Source organism: Staurois parvus, unplaced genomic scaffold (assembly GCF_062004578.1).
Source record: "Staurois parvus isolate SC_StPar_1 unplaced genomic scaffold, SC_StPar_1.0 ptg000283l, whole genome shotgun sequence".
Classification (NCBI taxonomy): Eukaryota; Metazoa; Chordata; class Amphibia; order Anura; family Ranidae; genus Staurois; species Staurois parvus.
In genome coordinates, this window is record NW_028318079.1 from 2,646,434 (window position 1) to 2,670,198 (window position 23,765).

Below are 23,765 nucleotides of genomic sequence, written 5' to 3' on the forward strand. Positions count from 1 at the left end.
GATCCCTCCTTCACTTCCTCCAAACTCTCACTCATGAATGGATGGATAAGAGTGATTCGATAAATTTGTAACCAGCTTGTACGGACAAAAAAGCCTCCCAAGCTGCCGCTAATGATTCCTCCTTAATATCCCCCAAATTCTTGCTCATGGATGGATGGATGAAAAATGCAAAAGAAAGGAAACCAAAAAGCATAACACTGTCTAAAAAACTTTTAATAATAAAGTGATGCTTCAAATGCACTCACATTTAAAAACTGAGTAACAAGCCTTTCTTTTTATAAATCAGGACTCCTTTAAGGAGGCTCCAACAGCCCTCTTGACATTTCCAGCTAAGCAGACACAATTAATCAATCATCAGATATGACTTCACCCTTTTAAGGTCAGAACCGGAAGTTACGTCAGTTACAGAACAGGAATGTCTACCCATGCTCCCATGTCAGGAAGTACATTGCTATTTTTTAAAAAGAACACATTTCTCAAGGCACTGTTAAAGGATAAGTTCACTTTTTGACCAAAAATAATAAATGCACATTTTTTTGCAGGTAAATTTTTATTATTTTTGGTTGCAGGAGCCTGTAAAGCATTGCACCAGTGATAAGCATATCGCTGGTGCCATGCAGGTCTCCTGCAGACCTGTCAATATATCTGCTTGCCCATACAGGATGTTCGGGCAAGCAAATATACTGAGAAGAAGAATCAATGAACTACCACGGTGCTCCACAGCACCGTGGTAGTTCATTGAGAACTACAAACTGGCAGCCACTATGGCTGTCGCGATTTGTAGTTCATTCATTCACAGAACATCGTGAATAAATGATATAGCTGTGTGGGTGGAGCCCCGCATGACCACGCTGTTTTTAAAAAGTGACAGCTAGTATGGGAAACTTCTTCTCGTACTTTTGTCACACGGAGGGGGGGGGGGGGGGGCAGCAGGCACCAGCATTGGGAACATGTTACATGTTCCACACAAAAACGGGTGGAACATGTAACATGTTCCCAAAGGCTAGGCTGTGACATTGGAAAGTAAAGAAGAAAGATGTTTCCCTTTGTAAACCTTCATTTAAATAACTTTTTTTTAAAGGTTTAAATAAAATTTGAATCAAAGTGGGCCTGAATTGAAAAAGTGAGCATTTTGCTATCTTAAGGAATGTTTAGGAATGTTGAAGGATACCTTCAATAGCAAATGCTCACTGTTTCAATTCAGGCCCACTTTGATTCAAATTTTATTTAAACCTTAAAAAAAAGTTATTTTATATGAAGGTTTACAAAGGGAAACATCTTTCTTCTTTACTTTCCAATGTCACAGCCTAGGCATTGCTTAAGACTACCTCCATTGCGGCCTATGATCCCCTTTATGTGTTCTAGGGCTCCGAAACAGCAGCCAATTCTTCCATTTCACACCAAATGCAAATGGTAATGTTTGTTAAAGCAGCTTGAAAAAGTCACTTTATTGCAATGCACTGATAATCATCGCTCCGCACCATTGATTAACTCGCTACTTTTTTTTTTTTGCTGGGATTTAAACAGTTGAAGTAAACATACAGCTGACAGGACAAGTTCCTTAACCACTTCCCTGTGCCATCATATAGAGAAAAATGCTGAGAGCAAAGTGTAAGGCGAGAAGTGGATGTGCTGAGGGAGGCCGGATCCTTTGCATGATTGCTGACTTGTGCTTTGTACACAGCAGTTAAGATATTCCAGTGTAGCTCTGTTTACCAAGATTAATGCTAGCTGGGAAAATAGATGTACTCACGCCGCTTTGGTCAATAGTTACATAAAGCCAGCAGGGGAAATAAAACATTTAAAATAGAAAGAAGACTGGCAAGGTAATCTAGTTGGACTGGATTTATTGCATTAGGCGTTTATGCCATAGCAGGCAATATGGAAGTTTATAAAGGCGATATGATTGTCTTGAGATGGTCTTTTTCTGCTGATCCACTTGACTTGGATGCTCTGGGTATTATGCCTTATTTAACATATCTTATCAGGTAATGATTATAGCTGTGGTGGGATATGATACTCGCAGGTGGCTCAGTGATTGATGGGTGCTGTCTGGTGGTATTCGCTCTGTTCCAAGTTTCTTGCATTATTTAGTTGAAAGTTGTAGCGTCCAACTATCTCTCTTGTGGACATAAAACCTTCCGTCCTTTTTGAGCAACAACTGTACCCCTTTCAGGTCAGATGTGTGTATCTGTTTAAGTACACGTTATTTAACTACTAAATGTGTCTACATTAATCTTAAAGTACATCTGTCACAAATAGGGATGAGCGGAGTGATTTAGGGGACATTGATTTTGCAGAAATATTACCAGTTTCCGGAAACTCAAAGTTTTTCTCACTGAGCTGCTTAGACAGAGTTTGCCTTAAAAAACTTATATTTTTCTATTTCTTTATTTAGAGTGTGTTTATTTTTGTTTGGGAATATTTAGGATAATTTATTTTATTTGCTGTTCTTTGTGGTTTTGTTGCCCCCTTTTTGGTGTATTTGGTTATTTTTGTGCCTTCTGCTTTTAATTTTTATTCCATTTTTCCACTTCCTTTTTTTTGTGTGAAAGCTAAAATACTGAAGCTAATTAGGGTGGAGCCTACATACTGACGTCACACAGCCGTTTCCGAGTCCTGGATTGGTTGCCATCTTGGTAGGTCTGGCCAAAATTGCTTGTTCTGGTTCTCCACGTGAAAGACGTTTAACACTTGTTTTTAATGTAGCAATTTTTATACTCATTAAATACTACACTATAAATGATCTTTTGGGCTCCGTATGGTGATCACTTCCCTTCAGGTTGTACCATCAGCGTTATGGAGGAATGAGAGACGGAGGTTCTCATTTGTTATATAACAGGCTACTGACCAGCTGGCCTTCTGGGGAGTGCATGGTGGTGGAGGACCCTGCACAGGAGAGAAGCACCTTTTGGATTAGCACTGTTTGGAATTATTTCACCATTATTTTTATTGGTCTGTCACTTGAAGGACTTTTTGTTATATTACTGAACGTGGCAGTTTAATGAGCACAGTTTGTATATTAATATTGATTTATAATATTTTATTTATTGATTCATTTTGGTAGTCACATATTTATATGTATATATTTCATGTGCTGCACTGTTTTCATCTAATTTACTAGTTAGGGTCTGTTTTGGAAGGACAAGTCCATTATAGTTAAAAGAAGATTTTGTAACTATGAGGAGCCATTTAAAACACATAACCCCTAAAAGCCATAAACACCTTAATTTGACATTTTTTATTTATTCCAATGCATTTCTCCAAAATGATGAAATTTTTCTAAGATAATTGTAATCAAATATTGGGGGAAATAAAAACTCTGAATTTTACTCATCTCTGATCACATACCTTTGCAAATCAAACTGCAGACAAGATCAGAAAGTAGAGGTTGCCTTCGCTGAAAGCTGTCAAAATGTTCTGTAGACTCAGAGATATAAGGTAAAGAAACTGTATGCCTAGGAATAGCAAAAATTAAAGGGTGGTCAGAGGGAAGAGATTTTATGCTTTGCAGGTCAGGGAAGGGAAGGGGCCCCTTATGCTGGTGGTTAGGCAGAGTTGCCAACTGTCTGTATTATTTAAGATATTGTGCAAAAAACAGCAAATTATCTCCCATCCATAGACTTTAGTGGATGACTGTATAAAAACCCCATTGCTACCCCACTGACATTGGTAATTAGAGGGAGAAGGGCCCCCTAATATTGTTGGTTGGGAGCAGAATGGCCCCCTTATATTGGTGGTCAGGGGGAGAAGAGCCCCCTGACATTGGTGGTCAGGGGGAGAAGGGCCCTCTTACATTGGTGGTTATGGTGGAGAAAGGCCCCTATACATTGGTTGTCAGGGCGAGAAGGACACTCTTACATTGCTGATCAGTGCTAGAAGGGTGGTAAGGGGCAGGGTTGTCTGTATTTTTATAGACAGTTTGCTAGAAAAACAGCCACATTTTTCCCATCTGGTGAAGTATGTGGACAAGAGAAACTGTTGGTTTGCTGCAGCTCTGCTCTTTGCCTTCTTCCAGCTGGAAATATGTTTTGTTGCAGCAGAGCTGCCTGATATCTACCTTCCTCCACCTGGCAGTGTGTTTATATCTCACAGCACCACCCATGTTCTGTCTTCCTTCATCTGTCTACAGTGCTATAGTAGTCCCAAGGCACAGCATGAAGAGAAGAGTGGGTATCTGCTCCTCCTCCACTTGCTCTTTCTAATGTCTTCTGCCATGCCACCTTCTAATCCCCCTCCCACTCAACAGTATGCTATGGCCACGTAACCTTATACGCTGGCAGCCAGGGATTAAGAGGGACTTAGAGAGAAAAATGTAAGAACTTCAATTGCTTTTACATCCTATGGTGCTGCCATTGTTTCAGTCCTGGATGTCCAGTCCAGTTAAGCCCTGTGTGCCAGATAGAAGATGAAATAAAATAGAAGTGCCAGACCTAAGGCTTGAATTTCTGTGAATACAGGTTGATAGTAGTTCTTGTCAAATTTTGGCTGCTCAGAAAACACAAAGTAGGAGAATAGTTCCACAGGAGTGGGACACGCCCAACTTGAGAAGTATACGTGAACAGAAGAAACCAAGCGCCAAACAATCAATTCAGAAGTCCATATACCCTTTATTCTTGACAGTGAAGTCACAACCAGTGGAAAAACAGTAGCCAACAGGTTTCTGGGGACAAAGAATCACCCTTCATCAGGGCTCAGGTTTGGTTGCTAGAGTTCCAGTAGGGACTGTGATAAAACCTTCTGAATGGATATCATAAACACAGGTGAATATACAGAGCTCAATGGCTGTACAATAGCAGATTTTTCACAGTCCATATTGGAACTTCAGTATCCAAAACTTGAGCCCTGATAAATGGGAATTCCTTGTCTCCTGAAATGCATCTAATTATTGCCGTTACTCGTCACAACGTATGGTGCTTAAACTCTTTTGAATCACTGCGGAAAATAGATGTGATATGGCAATTTAATTTCTGATACAAGGCCTGCCCACTGGGAAAAAAGGAAGTAAAGTTTACAATTTTAATCTGGAGCAAAGCACAGAATATACTGTTAGTATATGGAAAAGAATTCCAGTAAAGATAATGGTTCACTGCAACGTTTACAGATTTTGTTCAGTACACTCATGCATTATACTATGTAACCACCAGATTTTACAAAACATTTACTGTAGCATAAAATGAAAATGATCACTATGACTGGAAGCCATCATCACAGGTGACCTAGTGATTGATGGGCTCCTTCAGTCAGAATGTATGCCACTTCAACATTTTTGCATTATTTAGCAAAATTTATGCTGGATATAAAAACTGAGTTAGTTTCATTTTACAAGAAAGCACAAAGGCTTAGTTGCTGTAGGAATACTAATGCAGTTGCAAACAGTGTTCTTTTTATTTTCAGGTTAAATGTAAGTCTAGCCAAAATTCAAAATGTAAATACACATGTAGAATAACTGGACATCTAACACTATCCCAGAAACTAGAACTTATTCACTGCACACGTGATGATCCTGCAAACAAAGGTTTTAGGACTGATCTTCTAACGGGTGACAATACTGAATAATGTGTGCAGTAAGTGTGTTGTCACTCATCCTTCAAATGCATCCCAGCAGGACTAGAAAGGGTCATTCATGTTCTGCTCCTGCCATTATGTAGCAGTTTTGCCACCTTAGAATAATGGCTCAGCACTACATCTATCATCTGATAAATGGCAAAGGGGCCTTGGGCTTAGAAAATAAGGGGTAATGGGAGATGTAGTTTGGGTGGCAGTTTGCCTGTTAAAAGATGATGATCAGGTGTCACAAAACTGCCCACCAAAAGAAGCATAGATCCCGCTTTGGAGACTGGAGCTACAATGCTCAAAAATGTTTTTTTTAAAAGGGGGATGGTGTTTTTACAGTTTTGATCAAGCATTAGCTTTCAGATCTACTTTAACTTGACCTAACTTTAAAATAAGCAAGGACGATATAAAACACCTTTTGTAAGTGTAAAAGCTCACCTTTTTGGTCTGGTTGTGTATTTATATATCTGCTTATATTTTGCCTTTCTCCTTTTCCTCTTTATCAACGTGACAATTAAATGTTTTGAATAAAACTGTTTTAAATAAAACCATTCAGTTTTCATTATATACTCTATGTTAGATCTACTGATATCATTATCACAAGTGTAATAAAAGCGCCACACCCTTAATACTTTAAAGCAGCAATTCCACCTCAAAGAAACCAAATAAATTTCTTAGTGCTATAACTTAAATAAAGGAATGCGCTAAAACCACAAACTATTCCTAATTTAGTGTAGAAACATTAGTGCAAAAGATATATATATCTATTCTCAATTAATCTCAAAAAATATCAAAATTATGTGCAAAACTATTTTTTAGTGCATAAGTAATTTAAATAATTAACTAGTAGCCGACCGCAGATAGCCGAATGACGGCTGCACTGCGGCCGGCCAGTTCTGGGTGGACGTCATATGACGTCCCACCAGAACGCGCTCTCCTGCGCGCCCCAGGGGGCGCGCACCCAGCGATCTCCGTGATCGCTGTGTCCTACGGACACAGCTGATCATGTGATGTGGTAAAAGGCCAATCACAGCGGCCTTTTACCACCTGATCAGCGGTGTCCAATGACACGCTGATCAGAGGGAAATGCAAGTGCCGGTTCTCGGCTGCACTTTCCTCACGCTGTCAGATCGTGAGGAAAGTACTGCCGAGAACCGGCAGTTGTCAGAGCGAGGATCGGCACCGATCATCAGGGCACTGATGATCAGTGCCCTGATGATTGGTGCCCAGCAGTGCCACCCGCAAGTTCCGCCCACCTGTGCCCAGCAGTGCGCCCACTAACTCCGCCCACCTGTGCCCAGCAGATCACCCACCTGTGCCCAGCAGTGCACCCACCTGTGCCCAGCAGTGCATCCACCTGTGCCACTCTGCAGTGTCACACACCTGTGCCCAGAAGTGCCACCTACCTGTGCCCAGCAGTGCCACCCACCTGTGCCCACCAGTGCCACCCACCTGTGCCCACCCACCAGTGCTGCCCACCAGTGCAGCCCAGCAGTGCTGCCAGTCAGTGCCACCAGTCAGTGCCCAGCGGTTGTGCCAGTCAGTGCCGCCAGTCAGTGCCCAGCAGTGATCCCAGTCAGTGCCGTCTATCAGTACCCATCATCAGTGTCACCTATCAGTGCCGCCTATCAGAGCTGCATATTAGTGCCGCCTATCCGTGACACCTCATTAGTGCTGTCTATCAGTGCCGCCTATCCGTGCCACCTCATTAGTACTGCCTATCAGTGCCCTTTAGTGCTGCCTATCAGTGCCCATCAGTGCCGCCTATCAGTGCTGCCTCATCAACGCACATCAGTGAAGGAGAAAAATTACCTGTTTGAAAAATTTTATAATAGAAACAAAGAAACTTTTTTTTTTTTTTTTAATTTTTTGCACCTTTTTTATTTATAGCGCAAAAAGTAAAGCGTCCAGTGGCGATTAAATACCACCAAAAGAAAGCTCTATTTGTGAGAAAAAAATGATCAAAATTTCATATGGGTACAATGTTGCATGACCGCGCAATTGTCAATCAAAGTGCGGCAGCACTGAAAGCTGAAAATTGGCCTGGTAAATAAGGGGGTATAAGTGCCTGGTAGGCAAGTGGTTAAATTTGTGAATATAAAAAATGTCCAATTCTGAATTTCTTCAAATGTCCAAACAAATCCTTTTCAAATTCAGGTGCTCTCAAAGAAATTGTGCCAAAATCCACCACCAAAGTAAAGTTGGGTAACTCACCAGAGCTCCATGCTGATCAATCTCAAGATCAGCAAAAAACGCTTTTTGCTCTGGGAGCAGATGCAATGAATCAACTTCTCAGGTGTGATGATCAATAGCTACACAATCATCCATAAGGTAGGTATCCACCACTCAATATAATGGTTCCAGGAGCATTATATCACTCTCTCTTTTTATATCTCTCCACCGAGGTCATGTTTGGGAATGAAAGAGAAAATTATGGTGCAGCCAGTTTTTTTTATAAAAGTATCCAACAATTTAATAAAGATTTACGCTCACAAAAAGGGTGTCTCCACCGACACCAGTATAACAGCATAAAACAGCAAATGGTATAACAGTCTCCTGTTCCCCGCACACTCACTACAGCGCTCGTGACTTAATTTTCTCCACAGACGTCAGCATCCAGCAAGCCAAGCCCTACTAGTTTCGTCATGAATGACGTCTTCAAGAGACCCAACTTTACTTTGGTGGTGGATTTTGGCACAATTTCTTTGAGAGCACCTGAATTTGAAAAGGATTTGTTTGGACATTTGAAGAAATTCAGAATTGGACATTTTTTATATTCACAAATTTAATTATTTAAATTACTTATGCACTAAAAAATAGTTTTGCACATAATTTTGATATTTTTTGATATTGAGAATAGATATATATATCTTTTGCAGTAATGTTTCTACACTAAATTAGGAATAGTTTGTAGTTTTAGCGCATTCCTTTATTTAAGCTACTGATATCATTGTTTGGTCTCTATGGGTCTCTGTGCTTCTTTATGCTATGCAGGCAGATCATGGATATTGGGAGGCGATGACAAGGTGCTGTATACTGCTAGCATCCTGTTAAGCTCCATGCACACAGGACATTTTAATAACGCTGGTAACTTTAGATATGTAAAGTCACATTAAAAACGTGAGTTTTTCAGCGTTTTTGTTTTAGCGTTTAGTCGCGTTTTTTCGGGTTTGCGTTTTTAGCCTTTTTTTAGAAGTTTTTTTGACCCCCCCACATTTTTTTTCTTTAGTCAAAAAAAAGTACAAAAACACTGGTTTGCCGCGATTTACCGTGTTGTTCAGCATTAGAGCGTTCTTGCAGCTACAAAACTCTTGTAGAAAGCCACTAGCCCTGCGTTTTTTTTCCAGCCAAACAACGTCCCTGCCAAAAAACATTGCTTGCAGTCTATGTGTGCATGGAGACATAGGATAACATGCTGGGGAGTTTACTAGCTGTAGAAGAAACCATCAAAAGCCAAAAACAGCAGCTGTAAAAACGTCCAGTGTGCAAGAGGACTAAACATCACTTCCCCCTGCTCTCTGCCATGATGCAAAGAGTGGGATCGCTATTGGATGGAACTATGCAAATATCAAAATGCCGTCATAGGTGGGTGTCAATAGTGGGGATTTTTAAGTAGCCTGTATTTGCATGCAGCCAGCTCTGAGTAATGTCCTTGTGTGATGCTTAAACTCCTTGATTAAAAGGGCTGAAATCTAATGAGTGGGAGGAACAAGTAAGGGACCTGGTGAGGAAAGCCTTGATGATGCTGGATGCCTTCCAGAGAGGAACTCACAGCTCTGTCCATCTATCTGCAGCTTCTAGTGCACCCTGTGAGAAGCTCACGATGTGCAGTGAACTCAACCTAAACATTTTCAGTACAGAAGAGGAGCCTGTATAACTGGGCAAGGCTAAAGGTAGGGCTGAAGTCCAGCTTTACAAGACACAGTCTACTGTAATCCTGAAGGTCTCCAGTTTTCTCCCATTTTACCTTTTGTCAACTTTTGCTTCCAGTTCCACCGTATCCAATTTCAAACATCAGTACTAAAATTCATAAAGTCACCAGAAATGTTCTGCTCTGCATCTGACAGCTCCTAAAACAACCTAACCACACACCCTGTGTGTAATTTAACAGGTTCTAGAAAAATGAACATGTAGAAATAATACTTAACCAGACCATAATGATATGCTTCAGGAATAAAATGACTCATAACCTTTTCCCGTATGCACTCAGGGACACGCTGCTCTATATATTAAGTCCACAGTCGGCAACTGTGGAATATCCTATAGTGCGGCAGCTAAAAAGGCATTTGTGCTGGAACGCAGGAAAATCATGAGCATACAGTGCAATTTTAGGATGCATTGGGGACGCTGTGGAATATTATATGAAAATATGTTCCTGATTCAAAAACAGTTTTCCACCCAAGCAAAGCTTTCATTTCCGTAAAATGGCTGAGACTACCATATTACTAATATTTACTGCCTGTCTCTCTTGGTTCACTTACAATCTCATAAACATGAATGATTGGAAAAGGGGATCCATTTTATTTGTTATATAAAGTACTCGAGCCCTGGAACATTTGCTTATGGTGAGAGCACAGAGCTTTGATCTGAACAGGGAGATAAAACACACCAGTCCAGTGTCCCCGGTTATAAATGATTCATGTTGTGGTCAAGGCTTTAGAAAACAAAACAATAAATCAACATGTCAGCGGGTAATCTTTTTGACTTGTAGTTGTCAAGATTTAATGATAACCATCTTGTGTCATGTGACCTTTGGAGACAGTTCATACTTGTCAGATGGTGGATGTTAGCATATGGAATGGTCAAACACATGCAATGTCATGGATTCGATGTGTAAAACCACATGCAAAATACAGTGCAGTTGGGTGGATGGAATGGAATTCCAAAGGCAACAAACAGCCTTGTCATTACTTTGTAGATAGAAAAACCTTATGTATAATTTGTTGTCATATATGTACCTGGGGATGCCCATATTTGTTCACTACATATCCAGGCTCTTTTTTCCTGCTTTGTAGTACTACACAGTAGTGGCTAGCCAACTTACTGAAAAGAATGCACTCACTGTGAGGCTGATAAAATGCAAGTCTAGCCAAAATGTTTTTCTTAGTTATGGGCACCACTAAAATTATTTCTCTTCAATTCCTGTCCTGCTGACAACATTTAACTAGACAAGAATACACTCAAAACATTTAACCACTTGCCACTCCGCAACAGGACATTTACTGTGGCAGGGTGACATGTGCAGGCTCGGTCATGTATATACAGTTAGGTCCATATATATTTGGACACAGGCACAGTTTTCATACTTTTGGCTCTGTATGCCACCAGACTTTCAGCTTTAATTCAAGGGGTTGAACATAAATATCAAGTACAAATTTTATGAACTGCAACCATTTTTATACACAGTCCCTCCATTTTCAGGGGCTCAAATGAATATAACCATAAATAAAATGTTAATTTTTAATATTTTGTTGAGAATCCTTTATTGGCAATGACTGCCTGAAGTCTGGAACCCATGGACATTACCAAAGACTGGCTTTCTTCCTTTCTGATGCTTTGCCAGGCTCTAACTGTAGCTGTTTTCAGTTGTTCTTTGTTTGTGGGTCTTTCTGCCTTTAGTTTTGCCTTCAGCAAGTGAAATGCATGCTCAACTGGGTTGAGACCAGGTGATTGACTCAACCATTGCAGAATATTCCAGTTCTTTCCTTCAAAAGCTCCTGGGTTGCTTTTGTAGTGTGTTTTGCATCATTGTCCATCTGCACTGTGAAGCGCCGTCCAATCAACTTTGCTGCATTTGGCTGAATCTGGACTGACAGTATATCTCTAAACACTACAGAATTCATCCGGCTGCTTCTGTCACATCATCAATAAACAACAATGACCCAGTGCCACTGAAAGCCATGCACGCCCATGCCATCACACTGCCTCCACCATTTTTTTACAGATGACCTTGTGTGTAGAGATGAGCGAATCGAAGTAGGCGAAGTGGAATTCGAGTCGAATATTGGAAAATTTTCGATTCGTGCCGAATCCGAAAAATAGCCTACTTCGGACGCGCGAATCGAAATTTTTCCTAAAATGGCGGCGGACATGTGCGGCGACGGAGCGGGGATGTCTGGGAAGGCGCGCAGACAAGGCGCGCTGACCCATAATGCATTCCTTAATGACATGTGATCGCATTAGCCAATCAGCAGCCAGGCAGCCAGCACTGTGTAATGGTCGAGCTATAAATAGCGGCCATTTTAGAATTCTTCATTTGCCTCCAGTCATTCAAAAGAGGCAGACCGCTCTGTATTAGGGACAGAGTTAGGGCCACAGAAACGTTACTTGGGGACAGAGAAACGTTACTTAGGGACAGAGAAGCATTACTCAGGGACACAGAATTGTTAATGAGGGCCACAGAATCGTTACTTAGGGCCAAAGAAACGCTAGTTAGGGCCACAGAATTGTTACTCAGGGACAGACAGAATTGTTACTGAGTGCCAGAGAATTGTTACTTAGGGCCACAGAAACGTTAGTTAGGGCCACAGAATTGTTACTCAGGGACAGACACAGAATTGTTACTGAGGGCCACAGAACTGTTACTTAGGGCCACAGAAACGTTATTAGGGCCACAGAATTGTTACTCAGGGACAGACAGAATTGTTACTGAGTGCCAGAGAATTGTTACTTAGGGCCACAGAAACGTTAGTTAGGGCCACAGAATTGTTACTCAGGGACAGACACAGAATTGTTACTGAGGGCCACAGAACTGTTACTTAGGGCCACAGAAACGTTATTAGGGCCACAGAATTGTTACTCAGGGACAGACAGAATTGTTACTGAGTGCCAGAGAATTGTTACTTAGGGCCACAGAAACGTTAGTTAGGGCCACAGAATTGTTACTCAGGGACAGACACAGAATTGTTACTGAGGGCCACAGAACTGTTACTGAGGGCCACAGAAACGTTAGTTAGGGCCACAGAATTGTTACTCAGGGACAGACACAGAATAGTTACTGAGGGCCACAGAACTGTTACTTAGGGCCACAGAAACGTTAGTTAGGGCCACAGAATTGTTACTCAGGGACAGACACAGAATTGTTACTGAGGGCCACAGAATTGTTACTTAGGGCCACAGAATTGTTACTCAGGGACAGACAGAATTGTTACTGAGTGCCAGAGAATTGTTACTTAGGGCCACAGAAACGTTACTCAGGGACACAGAACTGTTACTTAGGGCCACAGAAAAAAATAGTTAGGGCCACAGAATTGTTACTCAGGGACAGACACAGAATTGTTACTGAGGGCCACAGAATTGTTACTTAGGGCCACAGAAACGTTACTCAGGGACACAGAATTGTTACTGAGGGCCACAGAACCGTTACTTAGGGCCACAGAATTGTTACTCAGGGACAGACACAGAATTGTTACTCAGGGACACAGAATTGTTACTGAGGGCCACAGAACCGTTACTTAGGGCCACAGAAACATTACTCAGGGACACAGAATTGTTACTGAGGGCCACATAACCGTTACTTAGGGCCACATAATTGTTACTCAGGGACAGACACAGAATTGTTACTGAGGGACACAGAATTGTTACTGAGGGCCACAACCGTTACTTAGGGCCACAGAATTGTTACTCAGGGACACAGAATTGTTACTGAGGGCCACAGAACCGTTACTTAGGGCCACAGAATTGTTACTCAGGGACACAGAATTGTTACTGAGGGCCACAGAACCGTTACTTAGGGCCACAGAATTGTTACTCAGGGACAGACACAGAATTGTTACTGAGGGCCACAGAATTGTTACTGAGGGCCACAGAAACGTTAATCAGGGACACAGAATTGTTACTGAGGGCCACAGAACCGTTACTTAGGGCCACAGAATTGTTACTCAGGGACACAGAATTGTTACTGAGGGCCACAGAACCGTTACTTAGGGCCACAGAATTGTTACTCCGGGACAGACACAGAATTGTTACTTAGGGACACAGAATTGTTACTGAGGGCCACAGAAATGTTAATCAGGGACACAGAATTGTTACTGAGGGCCACAGAACCGTTACTTAGGGCCACATAAAAGTTAATCAGGGACACAGAATTGTTACTGAGGGCCACAGAACCGTTACTTAGGGCCACAGAATTGTTACTCAGGGACAGACACAGAATTGTTACTGAGGGACACAGAATTGTTACTGAGGGCCACAGAACCGTTACTTAGGGCCACAGAAACGTTAATCAGGGACACAGAATTGTTACTGAGGGCCACAGAACCGTTACTTAGGGCCACATAAACGTTAATCAGGGACACAGAATTGTTACTGAGGGCCACAGAACCGTTACTTAGGGCCACAGAATTGTTACTCACGGACAGACACAGAATTGTTTCTTGAGGGACACAGAATTGTTACTGAGGGCCACAGAACCGTTACTTAGGGCCACAGAAACGTTAATCAGGGACACAGAATTGTTACTGAGGGCCACAGAACCGTTACTTAGGGCCACGTAAACGTTAATCAGGGACAGACACAGAATTGTTACTGAGGGCCACAGAACCGTTACTTAGGGCCACAGAATTGTTACTGAGGGCCACAGAACCGTTACTTAGGGCCACAGAATTGTTACTTAGGGACACAGAATTGTTACTGAGGGCCACAGAACCGTTACTTAGGGCCACAGATTTGTTACTTAGGGCCACAGAATTGTTACTGAGGGCCACAGAACTGTTACTTAGGGCCACAGAATTGTTACTCGGACAGACACAGAATTGTTACTCAGGGATACAGAATTGTTACTGAGGGCCACAGAACCGTTACTTAGGGCCACAGAATTGTTACTCAGGGACACAGAATTGTTACTGAGGGCCACAGAACTGTTACTTAGGGCCACAGAATTGTTACTCAGGGACACAGAATTGTTACTGAGGGCCACAGAACTGTTACTTAGGGCCACAGAAAGGTTACTCAGGGACACAGAATTGTTACTGAGGGCCACAGAACTGTTACTTAGGGCCACAGAATTGTTACTCGGACAGACACAGAATTGTTACTCAGGGACACAGAATTGTTACTGAGGGCCACAGAACCGTTACTTAGGGCCACATAAACGTTAATCAGGGACACAGAATTGTTACTGAGGGCCACAGAACCGTTACTTAGGGCCACATAATTGTTACTCAGGGACAGACACAGAATTGTTACTGAGGGACACAGAATTGTTACTGAGGGCCACAGAACCGTTACTTAGGGCCACAGAATTGTTACTCAGGGACAGACACAGAATTGTTACTCAGGGACACAGAATTGTTACTCAGGGACACAGAATCGTTGAAATAAAGAGTATGTCAGACAACATGCAGAGGAGTGGCAGAGGAGGCAATGTTTTAGGAGCGAGCAGACGTGGCAGCAGAGGAAGGGGTCGAGGCAGCACTATTCGCAGCCAGAGGCCAGTGCTCCCGGTGTCATCCAGCGGTCGTGTCTCCACCGACAACCCTGCCGTCGTCGATTGGTTGGCTCGGTCGTCTTCCTCTTCCCAGGTCACCTCTGACACCTACAGCCAACGGTCGGTGGGTACGTCAGACACAACCGTTAGTTGGCATGGCCCGGGACCAAGCCCACTGAAATCACGTGTCCTCTACCTGCCCCTGTCCTTTGGTGTTCCCTCACCAAGCGAAGTATCGCATGCTGTGGGCTCAGCCCCACTGTACAGTGAGGAAGAGCTAACAGAGGGCGGTCAGGAACGGGGGGAGACATCCGCCTTTTCAGCAGCCAGGCGAAGAAGTAGTGGCGAGGAGAGTGGCTTGGTAGCCGGTCTAGAGACAGGTCTGTCTCCTGACCCACACGCAGCCGAGGGGGCTAGTAGTGAGGCGGAGACCCTACTTGATGATGAGGAGGTTGATCGCACTTGGCAGCCTCGTCGTCATCAGGCAATTTCTTCCGCATCATCAGGAGAAGAGGGTGGCAGCTTGGCAGCGAGCAAAACAGTCGGTGGGTTGCCCAGGAGACAGCAGCAGGGTCGCAGCAGTGTCAGTGGAGCCAAACGGCCACGGAGTAGAGCACCAGCTCCACTGCAGCCTACCACCACGGCCAGTAGTGGTGCCGGTGTGCACGGAGGAAGCAGCAGTCAGCCAGTGAGGAGTATCGGGGGCAAAGTTTCCTACTCGGCGGTGTGGCAATTTTTTGTCAAGCCGCCCGAGGAAGTAAACGTAGCCGTATGTCGACTATGTGGCCAGAAAGTCAAGCGTGGCCAGGGGGCCCATGTTGGGACTACAGCGTTGTGGCAGCATATGCAGCGTCGCCATTTGGTGGCCTGGGAAAACCGTGATAAAGATTCGGCGGTTCTGCCCGCCCCAGCCCCCGCTCCAACACCCGCTCCGTTACTTGCTCCGTCACCTGACGTCAATCGCCCTCCATCAGCCAGTCAAGGCTCCAACACCTCTGCTGAGGGGAGTTGTCGCTCGTTGGCATCTTCCGCTCGTTCAGATGCTCCTTCTCCTGCTACTCCTCTTCACGGATTCCGTCAGCAGTCTTTCTTGGAATCCGTTTCCAAGAGACAACAGTTTGCGAGCACGCACCCGACGGTGCAAAAGCTGAACGTCCTTCTGTCCAAGTTGCTGGTGCTGCAGTCCCTCCCTTTCCAAGTGGTGGACTCAGCACCTTTCCGAGAAATGATGGCTTGTGCCGCGCCGCGGTGGAGAGTGCCAAGCCGTCATTTCTTCGCCAAAAAGGCAGTGCCAGCCCTGCATTCACATGTAGAAGAGATGGTGGGCCAGTCTTTGAGCATGTCGGTCTCTGCCAAAGTGCACGGCAGCGCCGACGTGTGGAGCTGTAACTACGGTCAGGGACAGTACATGTCATTTACGGCCCACTGGGTGAACGTGGTGCCGTCACAGCCGCACCAGCAACTTGGACAGGTCACGCCGCTTTTGCCTCCACGTTTGCACGTCCTTGGTCCGGCAAAGATGTCCGCCTCTACCACCTCTTCTTCCGCCGTGTCCTCAGCCACCACCCCCGTGCCAAGTCCCATTACCCGACCGGCATATCACATGTGCAGGGCGCAACGGTGTCACGCTGTGCTGCACCTGGTATGCCTTGGCAAACGTAGTCACACAGGGGAGGAACTTCTCAGTGTAATGAACAGAGAAATCGACAGATGGCTGTCTCCGCGCAAACTCAAAATCGGAACCATGTTGACCGACAACGGAAAGAACATGGTGTCTGCTCTGCGTCAAGGAAGGTTGTGCCATGCGCCATGCATGGCTCACGTGTTCAATCTGGTTGTCAAGCGGTTCCTAAAATCCACCATCCCACTGCAAGACATCCTTAAAATGTCACGTAAACTTTGCATGCATTTCAGCCATTCCTACACCGCAAAGCACACCCTCCTTGAGCTGCAGCGGCAGAACGGAATTGCACAGCATCGCCTGATCTGCGACGTTGCAACAAGGTGGAATTCAACCCTACACATGTTAGACCGCCTTTACGAACAGCGAAAGGCCATCACCGATTTCCTGATGTTACAAGCGGATAAAGGTACTCCCCTGTGTAACTTTGATGTCAGCCATTGGCAGCTCATGCGTGACACCTGCCGCTTGCTCAGGCCCTTTGAGGAGGCCACGCTATTCGTGAGTCAGCAGGACTATGGGATGAACGACGTCATTCCTCTGTTGCACGTCCTGGAACAAATGCTGTTAACAATGGCTGGTCAGGGTGCGGTAGACGTGGCGCACAGATCTCAACGCCACATGACCCCTGTGGGGGCAGGACAGGAAGAAGAGGAGGAGGTAGAGGAGGACATTTGTGCTCAGGAATTATTGAGTGAAATGGGTGGTTTTTCCACTCAGCGGACAGGAGTGGAGGAGCAGGAGCATCTGGTAGAGGAGGAGGAGACAGAGGACCCAGACGCACCGTGGCAGTATGCTGTGGAGATGGAGGCAGGGAGTCCCTCGCATTCCTTGGCACAAATGGCCCATAGCATGCTCGGTTGCTTGCGTAGCGACAGCCGAATAATAACCATCAGACAGAGGGATGACTTTTGGCTGTCCACCTTGTTGGACCCTCGCTACCGTTCAAAAATGGTGGCCTTTTTCACACCTGCTGAGAGGGAGGCCAAAATAACGTACTATAAAAACCACCTATGTAGTCAGTTGGTCTCTGCCTTTGTGCGCCAACGTCCATCCTCAGACACTGTGGGCCCTGTGCGCTCGCGTTCCGCTGCCATGGCAGCAGGGGAGGGGTGGGGTGGTAGGAGCAGTGGCAGCTCCACCAGCAGCGGCTGCCTCAGTCTGCAGTCGATGATGAGTAGCTTTCTTCACCAGCGCAGTGAGGAAACTACTAACCAGCCGCAGCAGCAGCAGCAGCAGCATCAGGTGGACCTGGAGCAGGACCTCAAACAACAGGCTTGGGCCTACTTGGACAGCACCCTGCCAACCGAGGTAGACAATCCCCTTGACTACTGGGCAACGAAACTTGACCTTTGGCCCCAACTAGCTGAATTTGCCCTTGAAAGGCTGTCATGCCCGGCCAGTAGCGTGGCATCGGAGTGCGTGTTTAGTGCGGCAGGAGGTATTGCAACTCCGCGGAGGACACGACTGTCCACCCAAAGTGTGGAGAGACTCACGTTTGTGAAAATGAATCAGGCGTGGATTAGTCTGGATTTCAAACCACCAGTTCCTGACACAACTGACTAAATCCGCCATGAATCATGCCCCAAACATGTGCCACTTTCAGGTCTCCTCACACTGCTGGTGTGTTCCATTTTTTGTCATAGGGTGCTGGCAGATTACGGGCCTCCCATAGCTGCTGCCAGGCCCCTAATCTGCCATGGGCCCCTATACCGCCTCCTCATGCTGCTGCCAAGTCCAGAGTCTCTCATGGGTCCCTGTACGGCCTCCCATTGCTGCTGTCTCCATCGCCACACTCTGCCATGTGCCACTTTCAGGTCTCCTCACACTGCTGGTGTGTTCCATTTTTTGTCATAGGGTGCTGGCAGATTACGGGCCTCCCATAGCTGCTGCCAGGCCCCTAATCTGCCATGGGCCCCTATACCGCCTCCTCATGCTGCTGCCAGGTCCAGAGTCTCTCATGGGTCCCTGTACGGCCTCCCATTGCTGCTGTCTCCATCGCCACACTCTGCCATGTGCCACTTTCAGGTCTCCTCACACTGCTGGTGTGTTCCATTTTTTGTCATAGGGTGCTGGCAGATTACGGGCCTCCCATAGCTGCTGCCAGGCCCCTAATCTGCCATGGGCCCCTATACCGCCTCCTCATGCTGCTGCCAGGTCCAGAGTCTCTCATGGGTCCCTGTACGGCCTCCCATTGCTGCTGTCTCCATCGCCACACTCTGCCATGTGCCACTTTCAGGTCTCCTCACACTGCTGGTGGGTTCCATTTTTTGTCATAGGGTGCTGGCAGATTACGGGCCTCCCATAGCTGCTGCCAGGCCCCTAATCTGCCATGGGCCCCCGTACCTACTCCTCATGCTGCTGCCAGGCCCGTAATCTGTCATGGGCCCCTGTTGTCGCTTGTTGGCATATTCCGCTCGTTCAGATGCTCCTTCTCCTGCTACTCCTCTTCACGGATTCCGTCAGCAGTCTTTCTTGGAATCCGTTTCCAAGAGACAACAGTTTGCGAGCACGCACCCGACGGTGCAGAAGCTGAACGTCCTCCTGTCCAAGTTGCTGCTGCCAGGCTCGTAATCTGTCATGCGCCCCTGTACCGCCTCATCATGCTGCTGCCAGGTCCAGAGTGTGTCATGGGCCCCCGTACCGACTCCTCATGCTGCTGCCAGGCCCGTAATCTGTCATGGGCCCCTGTACCGCCTCCCCATGCTGCTGCCAGGTCCAGAGTGTGTCATGGGTCCCTGTACGGCCTCCCATTGCTGCTGCCAGGCCCGTAATCTGCCATGGGCCCCCGTACCGACTCCTCATGCTGCTGCCAGGCCCGTAATCTGTCATGGGCCCCTGTACCGCCTCCTCATGCTGCTGCCAGGTCCAGAGTGTGTCATGGGTCCCTGTACGGCCTCCCATTGCTGCTGTCTCTATCGCCACACTCTGCCATGTGCCACTTTCAGGTCTCCTCACACTGCTGGTGGTTTCCATTTTTGTCATAGGGTGCTGTATGGCCTCCCATTGCTGCTGCCTCCACCGCCACACTGTGGCTCCACACTCTGGTTTTGGCCCCGTGACTGCCCAAATGAGTGAAGTGTGCGGTGATTCTAAGATCGACGGCACTCATCTGCATGTCATACTGACTGACAGTATTATTTCTCTTCCCCAGCAGACTCCAAGGGCATTTAAATTAAAGGTACAGTGTTCTGCACTAATATTAAGTCTCTCTGAAGCCTAGAAACACCCTTTTTTAAGTTAAATTCACAGCGAATATATTCGACTCGAATCGAAATTTTTCCACGAATTCGCCGAATCAGTCGAATCGAATTTTTGAATACTTCGCTCATCTCTAGTTGTGTGCTTTGGATTATGAGCTGTTCCGAGCCATTTCCACACTTTTTTCTTCCCGTCATTCTGGTACAGATTAATCTGTTTCATCCGCCCATAGAATGCTTTTCCAGAACTGGTCTGGCTTTTTAAAATGTTTTTTGGCAAAGTCTAATCTGGCTTCAGGCTTATGAATGGTTTGCACCTTGTGGTGAACCCTCTGTATTTACACTTGTGAAGTCTTCTCTTGATTGTAGACTTTGACAATGATACACCCACCTCCTGGAGAGTGTCCTTCACTTGTCTGGATGTTGTGAATGGGTTTTTCTTTACCATAGAGAGGATCCTGTGATCATCCACTACTGTTGTCTTCCGTGGACGTCCATGCCTTTTTATGTTGCTGAGCTCACCAGTGCTTTCTTCCTTCCTCAGAATGTACCAAACTGTTGATTTGACCACTCCTAATGTTGCTGCTATCTCTCTGATGGATTTGCCTGTTTTACTTGCATGGACAGCTCCTTTGAAGACATGATGTAGGTTCACAGCAATAGATTCCAAATGCAAATACCACACTTAGAATCAACTCCAGACCTTTTACCTGCGTAACTGATGCAGAAATAACAAAGGAGTAGCCCACACCCAGCTATGAAACAGCTTTTGATTCAACTGTCTAATTACTTTTGGTCCCTTGAAAAAGGGGGGATGGCAACTCTTAAGAGCTGTAATTCCTAAACCCTTCCTCCAATTTGGATGTACGTACCCTCAAATTAAACATGAGAGTGTACACTTTCACTCCATATCTATTATATAACTATAGCTTGAATATGTTTTGGTAAATACCTGAAAAAAAAACTAACATTGAGCCTGTGTCCAAATATATATGGACCTAACTGTATATGTTTAGGACTGTGGCGCATGCACGATTGACAGATCACTGTTACTGGTAACCGGGTATCATATGATCACTATGATTGGTTACAGATGAATCATCCTTGGGGGTTCTTGCTGCTATACAGCGATATATGAACTTTTTGTTGTATAGCTATTGCGTTGCAGTTGATATATTTATAATTTTCAGTGGTTATAGCGATCACATGATAACAATGTAAACGACCTGTCATGAATGGGGTTCCATTCATGAACAGCTTGCTTACTGTTGTGATCTGTGATTGGCCCACAGAAATCATGTGGTACCTGGCTACCTGTACCATGTGATTAGCTTAGCCAACCACAAATCAAAGCCAAAAGCAAGCTTCTCATGAATGGGAAACCCATTCATGACAGCTAAAGCTACTGCTTATACAGTGATCGTCACTGTATAAGCATTAACAGAGTATAAAAATATATATCAGTGATATATTAATAAATGATTAAAACAAAATGCTGTAAGGGACTAAAAGCAGAGTTTTTTTTATGTCTCTCTGCATGAACCCTTAGTGGTCCCAGTAATCTGCATAATATGTAACAACTAGGCTAGGGTAAAGTGAATATGGATTCCTAAACTCTAAAGTGAGGTTGGCTATAAATGATTAGCCAGGAAAGCATTAAAGTGTACAACATATAAACTCTAATAGTGAACTTCTCTTGCCTGGTCCTTTTACCTCTATTAAATAAAACATTGAAAAGGCTTGTAATATTTGATAACTGTAAAAACATACTTGATAATCTGGGCAGTTTCCCTGCATCTCAATGCCAAGTATGGAAACAGATCCACAAATAATATACTGTATCCTGAAGTACAATGTCCTTTACTATAGCTTCACACATAAGCGTTTTCTGCAGCGTTTTGCAGAAAAGCAGTACAGTCCATTTAACATGACTTCCTAAGGGACATGTTCACACCTGTGCATTTTCACCCGGTGCGGTTTTTGGAAAGGGTCAGGGACTTTTTTTAACGCAAAAAGTAGCGTTTTTGTTTCTATAGACTTCAATGGAAACGCTGTAGAAAAGCATGTATTGCGTTTTTGCTGCATTCCTGCCGCGTTTTGCATTTTCAATCTGCTTACCACCGAAAAAAAGAATAAGAAAACATGAAATGCATCAAAAAGGCAGCAAAATCGCAAGTGCAAAAATGCAAACTGCGGTGCAGAAACGGCTCAAACGCAACCTGCAGAGGTGTGAACCTAGGCTAATTCACAGTGCATTCACATATACTTTAAGGAGGGAGGGTAAAGGCAATCAAATGAATACATGCGTATTATTTAGCTGTAAAATGCAGGTCCATCTTTTTTCATGTGATCTGATGCTGTGGAGACCATGGTCAAGCCTTAGCTGAGTTTTCAGTCAAAGTGGCAGAATGAGCAAAGCAAACTCAAGAGTTTATGTCCACTTTAACATATTCACTGTAATCATTTAAAATAGTCCTGTGGAGTGGGGGTCAAATCCTTATCCTGACTTGCAAAGCATTTTTTGCACATAAAACGGCTGTAGAATGAATATACTTATAGCTCTTTCTTTCTCATCTGCCGAATAAAATTCTGAGCATAATTTAGCTAGACTGCCAGATATCATTTGCTCTTGCTGACTTGAATTTTGCACATCATCATTGCTCTTTGCATGTTTTTACCGAATATGTTTTAAAGAGCAAGAAGGCAAAACCTAATTTGCAGCAAATTGGTAGAAAAGCAGCTTTAGAAATATTACTTTAGCCTCAAAGCAGTTGCCTCCTATATTGGCAAAAGGCACCATAAGTATACCCTCAATAATCTATAGCACAAATGTCAAACTGGCGGCCCTCCAGCTGTTGCGAAACTACAAGCCCCATGAGGCATTGCAAGATTGACAGTTACAAGCATGACTCCCAAAGGCAGAGGCATGATGGGACTTGTAGTTTCACAACAGCTGGAGGGCCGTCAGTTTGACACCCCTGCTCTGTAGGAAATTTGCTGTGAGATAATTGGTCTTCCATTGCTAATTTCCTGCTGAAAATTCTAGTTGCCTGACCATCTTGTACCGGGGTGGACTCCTCAGGATACAGTGAAGTCATGAATGAGGAAAGCAACCCCAACACCAGCTTTTGCCACAACATAATTTTATTCAGATGTGGCAAGTAAACACAACCACAAATGCTGGGAACATACAATAAATTTACATACAAGCAGCCCAAAGGCTGAGACCCTTGTGCTGCACAGCACGGCACCTTCTGATGGATGAAGGTAGAAAGTGACGTAATTTACCTACTGGCGGGCACAACTAAGCTGCCACACCTTACCTGTTACTACCCTAAAAGAGCAAGAATCAGTGTATGGGTGTATGGTATGGGCTAGCCTGCGGTGCAGCACAACAGCTTACAATCTTACCCAAATCTATAGTATTCCCCCTCCCATAACTGGTCCTGTAGCACGTGCCTGATTATTTCTTCTAAGCAAAACGCCAGTATGGCTTGAGTTTGTAGGATTTTATTAGCTCTCCAATGTGAAATGTCACTTTAAGTGGTGGAGTCCTTCCAATAATCAGTAACAACACTTGCGGCCTGACACAAACATAGACCCTAACTATCGGCCTGGACTCAGTCTCTGGGCGCCAACACTGAAATGAGGTACATGCACGATCTTACCGATCCGAGTCTGCTTTGCATCCGCTGGTGACTCTGAACAGAACAAATGTTGCTTCTCATCAGCCTTCCTGGCAGCAATCTCTGGTTAATGAGGGATGCTTTCACACCTGGATGTCATCTGACTCTCAGCTCACATGGGCCCTGCATTCAGCATTGTCCAAAACATGGCTCCTGCATTCAGCATCGTCCAAAACATGGCTGCAGTCTCCTCTTCCTGTTCACTAAAAACCCCA